This window comes from Temnothorax nylanderi, unplaced genomic scaffold (assembly GCF_030848795.1).
Source record: "Temnothorax nylanderi isolate EJ_2023f unplaced genomic scaffold, tnyl_v1.0 TNYL_tig0194_pilon, whole genome shotgun sequence".
In the NCBI taxonomy this organism is placed as follows: domain Eukaryota; kingdom Metazoa; phylum Arthropoda; class Insecta; order Hymenoptera; family Formicidae; genus Temnothorax; species Temnothorax nylanderi.
The window spans coordinates 328,725-342,024 of record NW_027249256.1 but is presented as its reverse complement, the minus strand read 5'-3'; the positions used below and the strand labels follow the sequence as shown (position 1 = coordinate 342,024).

At 33.9% G+C, this 13,300-nt stretch overlaps 2 long non-coding RNA genes across 2 annotated transcripts; one reads left to right on the top strand and one right to left on the bottom strand.

Moving 5' to 3' along the window:
* Positions 1-1,468: 1,468 nt before the first annotated feature.
* LOC139778756 (uncharacterized) lies at positions 1,469-7,157 on the top strand. Its single transcript, XR_011719660.1, has 3 exons — positions 1,469-2,126; positions 2,219-2,455; positions 2,857-7,157. It is a non-coding gene; the product is annotated as an uncharacterized lncRNA (long non-coding RNA).
* A 3,166-nt stretch (positions 7,158-10,323) lies between these two features.
* Positions 10,324-10,643, bottom strand: LOC139778755 (uncharacterized). The gene is made up of 2 exons (XR_011719659.1): positions 10,539-10,643; positions 10,324-10,470 (listed from the first exon to the last, which is right to left on the bottom strand). It is a non-coding gene; the product is annotated as an uncharacterized lncRNA (long non-coding RNA).
* Between the last annotated feature and the right edge of the window lie 2,657 nt (positions 10,644-13,300).

Below are 13,300 nucleotides of genomic sequence, written 5' to 3'. Positions count from 1 at the left end.
TAAAAGGTCAGTTTTTTTTCGGTGCCGATTTTTAACAACAAAATAAATAATTTTAGTTAAAAGTGGTATACCACTGTAAAGAGTGAACCTTTAGCTACAAAATTTATATAGGAAATTTTTGTCTACGTCGCTTTGTTTAACCGGTATAGAGCAAAAACGACAACGGTGGAAAAATTGAAATCTCAAAAATGCCGGGGTTTAAACGTCACACTGCATTTTCAATACATATACGTACATCTAATCCTGAAAAATGATAGGATACATTTTAATAATTGTTTTTTAAGAGAAAAATATAAAAATTTATTTAAAATTTTTATGCGAAACATTATTAAAAAATAGTTACGAGGGTTCCTCTTTCCGCAGAAGTCACTCGCCCGACTTGTTTCACTCCTCGACGTCCGATGACTCTATTCGGTGTCTGAACGGTTGTAATTCCCGTCTCATCCATATTCCATATGCAATGAGCCTGGAAATGCCTTGGAAATGCATCTGGACTGCTTACTGACCGATTAGCCCCAAACACAAGTTTCAGGTTTGATCGCCCACGAAATATTAGACATCAACGATAATGAAAAAACTACACTGGATTCGTGTTCAGCATGCATTACTCTTTATAATCACGTACCTCGAGATTTGGAGAGCAAATATTATTGCAGATATTACAAAATTTCCACGCGCAGAAAATGTAACTTTCACCTTCCGAAAACACGTTTGTCCTCGTAAAAATCATAATACGGCAGGTAACCTGCCGAAACTCCGTTGGTCACATGGGTACCATAAGCAGCGTTTACAATGTTAATAGCGAGTTCACACAATATACAGGTTCCGAGATATTTGATTTGACGCTTCAACCCCGTTGACCTTTTAGCCCCGGTCTCCCCTACATTGTTGTTAAAATTTGAAGAAAGTGATCTGAGTGAAGCATTGAAGTCTCTCAGATCATGGCTGCGAAATGCCAAAGGAAGAATGAAACCTGCACATTAGTATTACAGCTTTATTGTGATGTAGAAATATCGACATGCTCTTTTTACGTCGGAACGAAGTGACACTACCAGAGGTGCAAGATAGTTCAAGCTTTTGATACACTGCGAGATAGACCAAATAATTCTGTAAGAGGACCCTGCGGGGTGTTTATCGCGAAGAGCCACTGTTGCGATGGCCGAGTCTCGTAGATCATCCTAGTAGGACAATCATATAGAGTTACGCGTTTGTGTTTAGACGCGCTAGTAAATTTTATTTTATTTTAGTTTTTTATTTTTACGATTCCGATAAAAATGTGGGAGCGAGGGTTCATAGAGAGAGAGTGGATTTGTGAATCTGGCGTTCAATTGCGGATGTCTTGTTATAAACATGTAAGTGCGAGTTCGTCAATTTCTGCCCAGACTTAACTATAGCGAACGAGAGAATTGCTAAATAAAATGATTATAATGACATTAGTATATATAATATATATACCATATACATATATCATTCAGTACATGTACATTAAAGTGAGATGCAACATGCCTTATTCCTTATTCCTTTATCTTATTCCTTATTTTTCTCATTGTGACTGAGCCTTAAGTAATTGTATTTTCTTTATTTCAATACGAGGTGCATAACCTCTAAGATAACCTCATTAATAAGCAAACATTGTCTCGGGATGATGCGTAACTCCGTAGTTGCGCGAGTTATTAGAAACCTAAAGGTCCTTGCATTGTCTCCGTGGTTCACATAACTTCTGACTCTTGTTTGAAGCAAACAAAAAATAAATATCAGCAAAATTTTATTTCTAAATATGCAGATATTTAAATAATAATTTAATAAAAGTTTATATTTTAAGATGTTTGAGTTTAATTTACGAATTATTATAATTCCATGCATTAAAATAACAATTCATTATTTTTCTCAATTCATTCAATTTGTTTTATTCAAGCTATTTTCAAAATATTTACGTTCACAATTTGATGAATATTTGAATAACAAAAATGATGATAATAGTAGGGATGAATAAAAACTGTTATTTTTTGCAGGTAGAATTGTGTACTCGTCACTACCGTTCCATGAAAATAGTGAGAAATTTAATGATAATTGAATAATATTGCGCAGTGTGTAATTGGTAGATTCTCATTTCAGTAAGGATCAAGGTAATTGTATATTTTAAAAGATGTACTACTATTTAATCCAAATTTAATCAATATTAAAACTTGTTCATTTAAGAGTTTTTGTGCAATTACAGGAAAATAGTTGTCATCCTTGTTGTCATCTCTACTTTTTTAGCCACACGTAAATGAGATGTCTAACCAAGTGTCTAACAATAAGTTATACGATCTAAAAAATTCAGCAATCGGCTGGCATTTAAAAGACAGATTTTTGTACGTAAGCAAATATTTCCAATGTCTATTGGCGAAACGTGACTGCCCTTTTATTGCAAAATAAGATTTTTGCTGTATTGTTTTATAACTTATGGAGAGTCGTAAGTATACTTACTATAGCATGTAAACGCTTCGCTCACTCTGCGAGTAATGGAGAGTTAAATAATACAAAATCAATAAAGCATTCACAATTTTTAAATACTCTTGTTTAAAAATATATATTATGATACATTTCAATTTAATTAAATGGTTGTTATGATATTGATAAGTAAAAAATTAGTGTCGGGATAATTTATTATTTTTTATTTCAATACGAAAGTCTACCTAATTTACACACATGTCCATCCAATTTTCTTTAGTTCGTAATAAATAAATACCATAATTTAAATTTATAAATACTCATACGTTGTATTAAAAACAAAATGGTTTTTATTATATTACAATAAATTTTTTTATAAAAAAATAATTTTTAAAATAGTTAATTGTTTTTTTTGCATTACAGAGATTTTACTGGGTTACTTCAGTTTAAGAAAATTGATTGCAAAATGGCTCGTCAGGATAATTTTGTTGAAAACTTTTGGGATATTTTGGAAACAACACATGGAGTTTTTATTCCTAACTACATCAAAAACATTATGCATTTTAACAATTTTGATAATCCAATATCTTTCAAAAAAATCACTGAATCAATAATAAATGAACTAGAAGATTTTGCAAAAAATGAAATGCAAGATTTTATTGAACCGAATGCAGATTTAAAAGCGTACTTTGGTTTATTTGAGAAAAGGCCAGAAAAATTTCGATTCATGATAGGTGACAAGCAATTGATACTGGCATTAGTTGAAATAGTTAAAGAAATGCCACCAGATATCTGGAGATTGTCAAAGCCATCTCAAGTTTCTCTCGATGAGCCATCTCTAAAGAAAGCAAAACTCGCAGTTGACAAATCAAATTTACAAAAAAATGTGTCACCACTTCAAAGCGATCAAAGTTCAAATGTTAATCTTGAAACTGAAAGAAAGAAAGTAGAGACGCTTATTAAAAACTTAAATAAAAAGTATACATCAAATGAGAACGTAAGCGAAGACATACGGGAGAAATTAAAGTGCTCTACAGAAGTAAAGATATCCGTAAAAGATAGTTATGACGAAAATGGTCTTTCCAAAGCATTTACATATTCTGCTTGTGTAACATGCCCGTTATGTTCAATACTTGTTAAATTTACAAAAGTTGGAAGCAGATGGATAATTTCAAATTTTTCTCGTCATATCGATACTCATAAAAAATCTGCTAGACAGAAAAAGGCGGCTTTAAGTAATGTTAAGTCAATTAAGGAATCTTTTAAGATATCCAGCGATATATCTAACGAAAGTCAACATACTGATGATTCTACATTAGCTGTGATTGCAGAAGGGACTATTGTTAATAACGAGTTGGTGTTTTCGTCCGTAACAAGGCCCGTAAATATTACCGATACATTTTTAATTGATTTAACTAATAATCCGATGCATGACTCTACTTTGGATTCTGGACGTCATTCAGAATCTTCAGATAAAACGACAAATGAGGATAAGCTTGAACAAGACTCAGAATCTATTGTCAAAATTGTAGGCATGGAGGAATCTAAACGATTGACTGAATCATTTTCCGCGTCTAATAAAACAGTTGAAAATCCAAAAACCCATGAATCTTTACCATCAACGTCTAAATCACTAAATAACATCAGCAAGGATGTAGATGGTTCGTATAACGAAGAGCTTAATAAAATTCCTTGTGTTTGGGGGGAATGGTAGATCGAGATGATTATCGAACGAATCATCTCGAAAAAACAATTTCTCTAAAAAATGTTCGTACTACTAATAATTCTCGATCGCGATCAGAAAGAAACATGCGTAAATTGTTCTCTTCTGTAGATGAAACTCAACCGCGAATTTCATGTTACTTTCCTGTGCTCAATCGTTTAGATGTTGAAATTAATCGAAATAAAGAATTAAATCTTTCTATTAAACATTTTCTAGAAAAACACTCAGATAATTCTACTGCAAACCATGATATATATGAGTCGAATAAAACGCAAACCTCATTTTTTAAAAAATTAATGAACACTGCTCTTTCTAACACAAGCAAAAAGAAGGGGGGACAGCGATACGACGATACACTTAAGCTTTTCGCAACTTATTTATTTGTTATCGGTGGTCGAATGTTGTATGAAACATTATCTGCGAACTTGCCCTTACCTTCTTTGAGTACAGTAAGTCGTACGTTAGATAATTCGGGTTGTTTAATAATAGAAGGTGATATGCGAGTTACGGAATTAGAAAAGTTTTTACACATGAGAAAACTACCATTTTATGTATGGTTAAGTGAAGATGCAACCCGAATAACCGGTCGTATTCAATATGACTCTAAATCGAATCAACTCGTTGGTTTTCCTTTACCGTTGAACAATGATGGAATGCCTGTAACACACTCATTTACAGCTACTTGTGCTAAAAAGATAGAAGAATACTTCAGTACTAATAGTCCTGCCACTTTATTATATGTAATAATTGCACAACCGCTCGTATATCAGGCACCTTCTTTTTGTTTGTGTTTATACAGTACTGACAATAAATTCAAAGCTGATGATGTTATTAAGCGATGGTCTTACACTGTTAAATATTTAAAGGATGCAGGTATAAGAGTTCTAGGTATGTCTTCTGATGGTGATCCTCGGTTATTGCGAGCAATGCGAAATGAAACAAATACTGGTGTTTTTAAACAAACAAATTCTTGTGAAACTAGTCAAGTTCCTCCTGCATTACAATGCACTTTGGAGTCATTACCACAAACTATTTGTATACAGGATACTGTGCATATTGGCACCAAGCTCAAAACAAGAATGCTGAAAAACTCCATTGTATTGCCAATGGGAAATTATTTAGTCTCAGCTAGTCACTTGCATATTCTGATAGACACAGTTCCAAAGGACAAACATTGTTTAACTCGAAAAGATTTATCCCTAAAAGATAAAATGAACTTTCCTTCAGTATTAAAATATCAGATTCTAAAGTCTCCGAGCTATTAAAAAAACATGTTTCGGAAAGTGAAGGAACTATAACGTATTTATACGTTATCCGCTTGTGTTTGAGTGCATTTTTAAGCAAAACATTAAGCCCATTAGAACGAATTTATAATATATGGAATTGTGTTTTTTTTCTACGCTTATGGAGAGCTTGGCTACACGCAAATTCACAATATTCCATAACTGATAATTTTATAACTTTAAATGCGTATCTATGTATCGAGATAAACGCACAAAGTTTGATAGATGTTATAAAGTTACTGAAAGAAATTGATTCTCCCGAACTATTTTTACCCTGGCAATTCAGCAGTCAACCGTGTGAAGATTTCTTTAGGCATTTGCGTTCAACAAGTTCTACATTTTCAACTATAGTGAATTGTAGTGTTTTAGAGGCTATCCACAGAGTTAGACGTATCCAACTTCAAAGTGACATATCAACAAGTAATTCTAACGTATCAACTGAAGGATATAAATTTCCACGCGCTCAAAAATCAAGTTTATTTTCCAATAAATCAACATTTGAACTTCCCTCTTTGAATGAAATGGAATATACTATTGAATCAGCAAAACAAGATGCTTTCATCACGGTATCATTACTAGGTATGACAGTACCCATATCGGATGCAGAAAATAGGATCATACATGACATTCATATTATTGATTCTGATGATTCAACTGTAGATTCATCTTGTACAGAAGAAGATAATAATGTATCTTTATCGTCCAATTCTAATGAAATAAATTCAGTAAATGAGACTGAAGATAATGAAGAGTTTGATTTATTGGAAGACTTAACGACACTTTCGTGCGTTCAGGGTAGTTTAGAACTAACTAATTTCGACAAAATAACAACAGAAATTAAGCCTGACAGTCCTTTCACGATCGTAACCGATTCCTATGGCAAGGAATTAATAGTAAGGAAATCATCAATATGTTGGCTTCTAAGTAAAAACTCGTGCAAATTAAGCAGCGACAGATTACAACGTGTTAGAGAATCTGAATTAACTACATATATACAAAAATCGCGTTTTGCACAAGGGAATGATGAGTACAAAAAATGTGATGAAATATTTATCGGTGATTGGTGCTTATTTAAAAGATTAAATAATAAAAAGTGCTATATTGGTCATATTCTTAGTTTCGCATATACAAATGGCAAAACGTGGAAATCTATCGAATATTCAAAGAGTTTTGCAAAAACAGAAGGAAACAGTAAAGATATAGGTGTCCTTTGTCATTGGTATAAAATCGACAGAGACAGACAGTTAATTTTTGTGCCTATGAATACTCAAGAGTATATTAATATTAAAAACTATGTTCTTACAATTTCACGTCCTTCTTTTATGTTATCAGGGTTAAAGCTTAGTGAGAACATTTACGACAATATTAAAAAGTATTTCTAATCAGTAATTATATCTTATATATTTTAATACTTTGCGTTGTGCAATTCGAGACTGAAACTTAGTATATATATGCAAAAACAGCTAACAATAAGTTTAAACATTATGTATCTAATTATTATAAGTACATCCGTATTTCCATGTTGTGTTCGTAACGTTTTATATATGATAGATTTAAGTTGCGTTGAAAATGTACCTTAAAGTGTAATTTTGTTTTTTATTTATAAAAGTTATTGCTTGATAAAGCAAAAAACAGATATTTATAAAAGTATTAATGAGAACGTCTACGAAAATATTAACAGATATTTATAATCAGTAAATAAGTAAATATACCTTGTATATTGTCATTTATTATGTTTTTCCCTTTCCTATTTTAAAGTATTCTATTTATATTTAAAAAAGTGATATAAATGTTTGATATAACAAGCAAATTAAAAAAATATATAATTAAATTTTAATTACTAAATAGCTCAACCTATTTCAAATATATCTCAATAGATGTTAATTATAGAAATAAAATTAGGAATAAGAAAAAATGTAGAGAAAGTAATTAGTTATACGTCAAAGTAATTTAAATCACCTAAAATAATATTTATATTACTAGAAATCATAATGAAATCGCTTAAAATCATAATGAAATTATTTGAAATCATAATAAAGTTACTTGGAATCAGTTGAAATCACTTGTGAAATCATTTGAAATCATTTGAAATCGGTTGGTCATATAAAATCGGATGAAATCAGTTGATGTCAGTTGAAATCAGTTGAAGTCAGTTGAAATCAGTTAAAATCACTTGAAATCAGTTGAAATCAGTAGTCATTTGTAATCTGTGGTACACCCAAAAGACGAGTGAATAACCCCTAAAATAAACATTTTCAAACATTTAAAAAATGTCTTTTTAAACGTTAAAATAAACGTTTTTTTAACATTAAAAAAACACTTTCTTAAACGTTAAAATAAACGTTTTTAAACACTAAAAATGTCTTTTTAAACGTTAAAATAAACATTTTTTAAACATTAAAAAAACATTTTTCTTAAACGTTAAAATAAACGTTTTCAAACATTAAAAAAATGTTTTTTAAATGTTAAAATAAATGTTTTTTCAATGAAAAAAGGTCTGTTAACCAATTATTTTTAACATTTTTAAAAATGTTTTCAAAAATGTTTTCCAAATGTTTTTAATAATATTTTTAAAAACATTTCTTTGCTGATTGGGTACTGTCAATACTACGAGTACTGATCACTCAGTACTGAGTACTGATTGCTAGTACTACTTTTTCGTAACGTATCTTGGAAATACTAAATTAATAAAATACTAAATTAACACATTAAACTATCAATATGACGTTATTTTGATATCATCTTGACCTTTGTTCTACTTGGATAGTACTGCGCAAGTACTGCGCCTGTACCACACGTTAGTATCCCACGTATTCGATAAGTACTAAAAGAGTACTGGAGGGAGTACTGGTGGGAGTACTGGAGGGAGTACTGGTGGGAGTACTGGAGGGAGTACTGGAGGGAGTACTGGGGGGAGTACACTGGGGGGAGTACTGGAGAAAGTACTGGAGGGAGTACTGGAGGGAGTACACACACTAGAGGAAGTACTGAAGGGAGTACTGAATGAGTATTGGATGAGTACTAGGAAGGAGTACTGACGAAGTCAGTATGGTCGAATTTAGTAGTACTTTGAGTACTTATCTCTCCAGTACTTTCACCAATACTTTTTTCAGTATTAAAACCAGTACTACTTTTTCATAAGGGTACTGTATATACTGTGATTTCGATACGTGGTCTCGCGGTACGCGCTCGGTTATCAGACTGCCCGCCGCTTCTCCGAAGGGCGGGCTTTTTATCGCTCGGCGATATTTCCGCGTTGCCGACTCAGCTGTCAGCGCTTTTGCATCTGGGCTCGGGTCATTAGCCTGGCAATCGGGTGATGCCCGGAATGCCACCTCAGATGTATTTGGCAATATTCGGACTTGCGCTGGCAATCAGGTGATGCCCGGAATGCCACCTCAGATGTATTTGGCAATAGTCGTACTTGCGCTGGCAGCTGAGTGTCGCAATTAGGGGACGTTGACCTTCGTTTCACAACAATATAATTCCAATGTGAGTCGTGTCATACATGTCGTCATTTTCAAGAAATTTTAAAGGAGACTAATTTCTTAAATAGAACTTGATTTTTTCCTTGAGATGAAAGTTGTAGATCTCGTCGAGATGTTCTCAAAACACTATAATATAGCTCTCTTTTGTTAAGAATTTCCTGAGATATTTTAAATTTTGTCATATTTTTAATATAAAATATGAAATATCTCGTAAAGTATTAAATTCGCTTTTTGAGGACTTTACGTTGATACTTTTATACGTAGAATAATAAAAGAAACTGATTGTTGTAAAAAAAAACAGAAAAAATTATTTTTAAAAAATTGCATTTTATAAACACTTTCAATTGTGCAAAATTGCAAATGTAAAAATTAATTTTATTGTTCGCTTTTGTTCGAGATCGCGAATGCTCGAGATCATGAATGTTCTTGAATATTCTTATTCTTAATTAGTCGACAGTGTCATGAGTCACGGCGGAAGTGTAACACAATACTTATCCAGCGGATCGCCGCTTATCTGTTTCGCGCTCGCGTCTTCAGAATTATTCTCCGTACGATGACGAGTCACTCTGATTCTCCGGCACGGTCTTTTCGACGTTCGATTCTTTAATATAAACATAACTGGCTATCTGGATCTTCGGTATTTCAGTTTGAGAAGCTTCTATTCTATTTTGACCTTTGCTAAGCATTCGTCATCCCTGGCGCGTTCTTTGTTTCGTGTGGGTATAAAAACCCATAGAACTTACGGCGCGTCGCCATTCGTCAACAGTGTGTCAATAGGTCAAGATCTGTCAGCGGTCGATTTCCGCTGCGGGTTATCCGACACGACAAGCGAGAAAGTGTCGATAGAGATTTCAATTTAAAACGCCCGCATTTCCGAATTCAGTTAAATTCAAATACATTTCTAAATCATGTTGCTCTTTAATTTCGTCATTATTTTTGGTTGTTAAAATAAACTATTGTGGCTGTGTTTCTGTATTCACTGTAAGTACTGACATCGTCATTGAGCACAGCTGCAAGATCGTTCCGTAATTACTTGTGTTGCTTTTACCGCATATAACGCTGCAATAACGGAACGATATCCGCAGTACTGCGACTGTTGTTATGTATAAGAAAGAAATATAACCTATCTTAACCTATCTTAGACACGACGTGGCACGACGATAGGAGCACCTATTCTGAATATACATATAAAAAAGAATCAGTTTTCAGATTTATGAAAATATCGAAATTATTTATTATTATATTAATTATATTAATTTAGTAACCTTTTCGGGCTTTTTCCGTATCTTCGTGACCAGTGATCGGCAAAAAAAAATTTTCATTATTTATATAAGTCAATAAGCTCATACGATTAAATCAGTCAGGAAGAAAAGAGCAATTGAGCCGCAACAAGATGTAAGTGTTGAAAACTATATTATAAATAATTGACAAACGTTTCGGCCCATCATGGGGCCATCCTCAGTGTCGATACATATTCTTAAAAACTAACGCGACAGAACTTAATGATACTAATCCGCAACAGTGTTGATTGCAAAGAGGACCACTGCAAAGATAGTGATATATATGTGAAAAGTTACAAAAGGTATTATAGAGAGAGTATCAAATACGTACATTAGGAATATGTTTCCTTATATTGCGGAGTCATTTCGATGCTGATGTGTTACATTAGAGTTAAACCGACAATTACTCAGCGACGAGACATCGGGCTCGTATATATATACAAAAGGAAGGAGCGGGGGAGAGATCTCGTCGCTGAGTAATTGTCGGTTTAACTCTAATGTAACACATCAGCATCGAAATGACTCCGCAATATAAGGAAACATATTCCTAATGTACGTATTTGATACTCTCTCTATAATACCTTTTGTAACTTTTCACATATATATCACTATCTTTGCAGTGGTCCTCTTTGCAATCAACACTGTTGCGGATTAGTATCATTAAGTTCTGTCGCGTTAGTTTTTAAGAATATGTATCGACACTGAGGATGGCCCCATGATGGGCCGAAACGTTTGTCAATTACACAGGCACACAAAAAAAAGTGTCTTGGCCGAGACACTACACTAGTGTATTCCCATGTACTTTTTCCCGCTGAATCCGAATCCGAAGTCAGATTGGCTAAAATTTATGAGATAACCACAAAAAAATGCTCAAAAACACGAATTAAAGGCAAAAAAAATTGTTTTATTGTGGTTATCTCATAAATTTTAGCCAATCTGACAATTCTGACTTCGGATTCGGATTCAGCGGGAAAAAGTACATGGGAATACACTAGTGTAGTGTCTCGGCCAAGACACTTTTTTTTTGTGTGCCTGTGTTATTTATAATATAGTTTTCAACACTTACATCTTGTTGCGGCTCAATTGCTCTTTTCTTCCTGACTGATTTTTATTATTTATTTCATAAATGTCAAAGCAATCATTAATAAGCCAAAATACAATATATTAGGTGCCAAAAAAATAAGAATTTTTTTAACTTATTTTTATTTACCTAACAATTTGTAAATAATTTCAAAAAAAGATTATTTCTACAAAAATTATTAATGTTTAACATTATTTTTTAATTCTTGGAAAATTTAATAATAAATCGAGAATTATAACTAATTTTTCAAAAATAAATAATTGAAAAAAAATAATTTCTAATTTTCTAAAAAATAATAATAATAAACAAACATTTTTTAATTTTCCAAAAAATTAGTAATTAAAAACAATACTTTTTAATTTTTCAGAAAATTAACAATTAAATAAAAATAATTTTTTATCCTTGACTCTGAAACAAGTTGTCTTGGCAAAAACAAGTATGAACATAAGGTAACTGACAATATTACAATCAGAGATACTGGGCAAGACGAAGGGGACGGATATACGCGATTGGTCAAAACCTGTTAACGTGTTAACGTTTCATGAAAAGTGTGTGTGGCTAGCATTAGAGCCATCGCACACGAAATGCATAGCCTAGCATAAGCGTATTACTAGCGCTACTTGTACTTGCCAGTCATCTCGGTGGAAAATTGAAAATCTCTTATTAATGTAATTTCTTATAAAAAAATCCAATGTAATCCCCCGAAAAGTGATCCCCCGATTCAAAAGTAGTTTATTATTTTTTTAGACCTTTTTGTATATATGTGCTATTGTTGGTGTAGATTTTGCATATTGTAACAAATTTTAAAAATTCCAAAAAATAAATCCAATATGGCGGACTCAAATATTTGCGAATTTTTAAAACTTTATATTTTAACTTTTTTTGTACATATAAGGTTTTTAAAAAAAGCAATAAAAAACAGAAAAAACATTCAAAGAAAGTTGATAATAAACAATTAAACTTATTTATATTAAAAAATATAATTTTGTGAAAAAAAAACAATAATTCTCAAACTTAAATGTTTGATAAAGTTGGTGTGATTGAAGAAAAGATGTGTTTAATCAACGAAAATTATATATGTTGCTTTATCTAGAGTGAAATCATTTGATTCAGTTATTAAGTTTTTCTAAGTAACCAACGTCAAGTTAGAAACGTTAAAAATATCAAGAAATATCTGAATAAATTAGAAAAATATGTATATGAACACATAAAATTCACAATTATTTGTTTATAATTATTATAATTAAATTATAATTGTTATATTGATGGGGAAGGGGGTGAGGGAGGAGGGGGGCAGCCCGGCGGGGGCTCGGGCGGGGTTCCCTTCGGGGTCCCTGCCACAAGCGCTCCTCCCGGTCCGCGAGGGCAGGGGGCCGCGGACTTCCCGGGGGCCTGGAGGACCAAGAGTTTCCCTCAGGGGGTGGGGGAGGCCACCGGGGGCCCTTAGGGGCCTTTAGGAGCTTTCCCCACTACGGGTTTTGCAAACCCGAGGTACCCGAGCACACCAGCACCGTAATCTCCGTCAGTCTTTGGGCTGGCGGAGACCGGGGAGTCCCCTCGGGGACTCGCGAGGCAGACTACCTCTATAAATAACTGTCCGGTCGGACGGGACCGTGAGGGACGAGATAGCGCGAGCTATCTCTGTTACCCGACCGTCCTAAGGGAAGGAAAACCCTGACAGAAAACCGGGGGACCGGCTGCCCTGCTTAGGAGTCTGGGTCTGGCTTTGGCCACCCAGATTCCAACAGCCAGTAGGGGATGGCGACCCTGACTTCAAACGCCCGGTCGGTCGGGACCGTTAGGGAGGAGTTTCTACTCCTCCCGCCAACCTAGAGGATGGAAAACCTCGATAAAAAAAACCACTGGGGATAGGCGCCCTCTCTGCCCATTGCACGCCGGTGGTCCGGCAGGGTCAGGGAGGGTATGCCCGTGGGGAGGGGAGAGTTACAGCTCACCCCGTTCCTGAGGCGGGCAGAGATGCCGTCTCGGCGAGGGAGCGGGAAGACCCACTT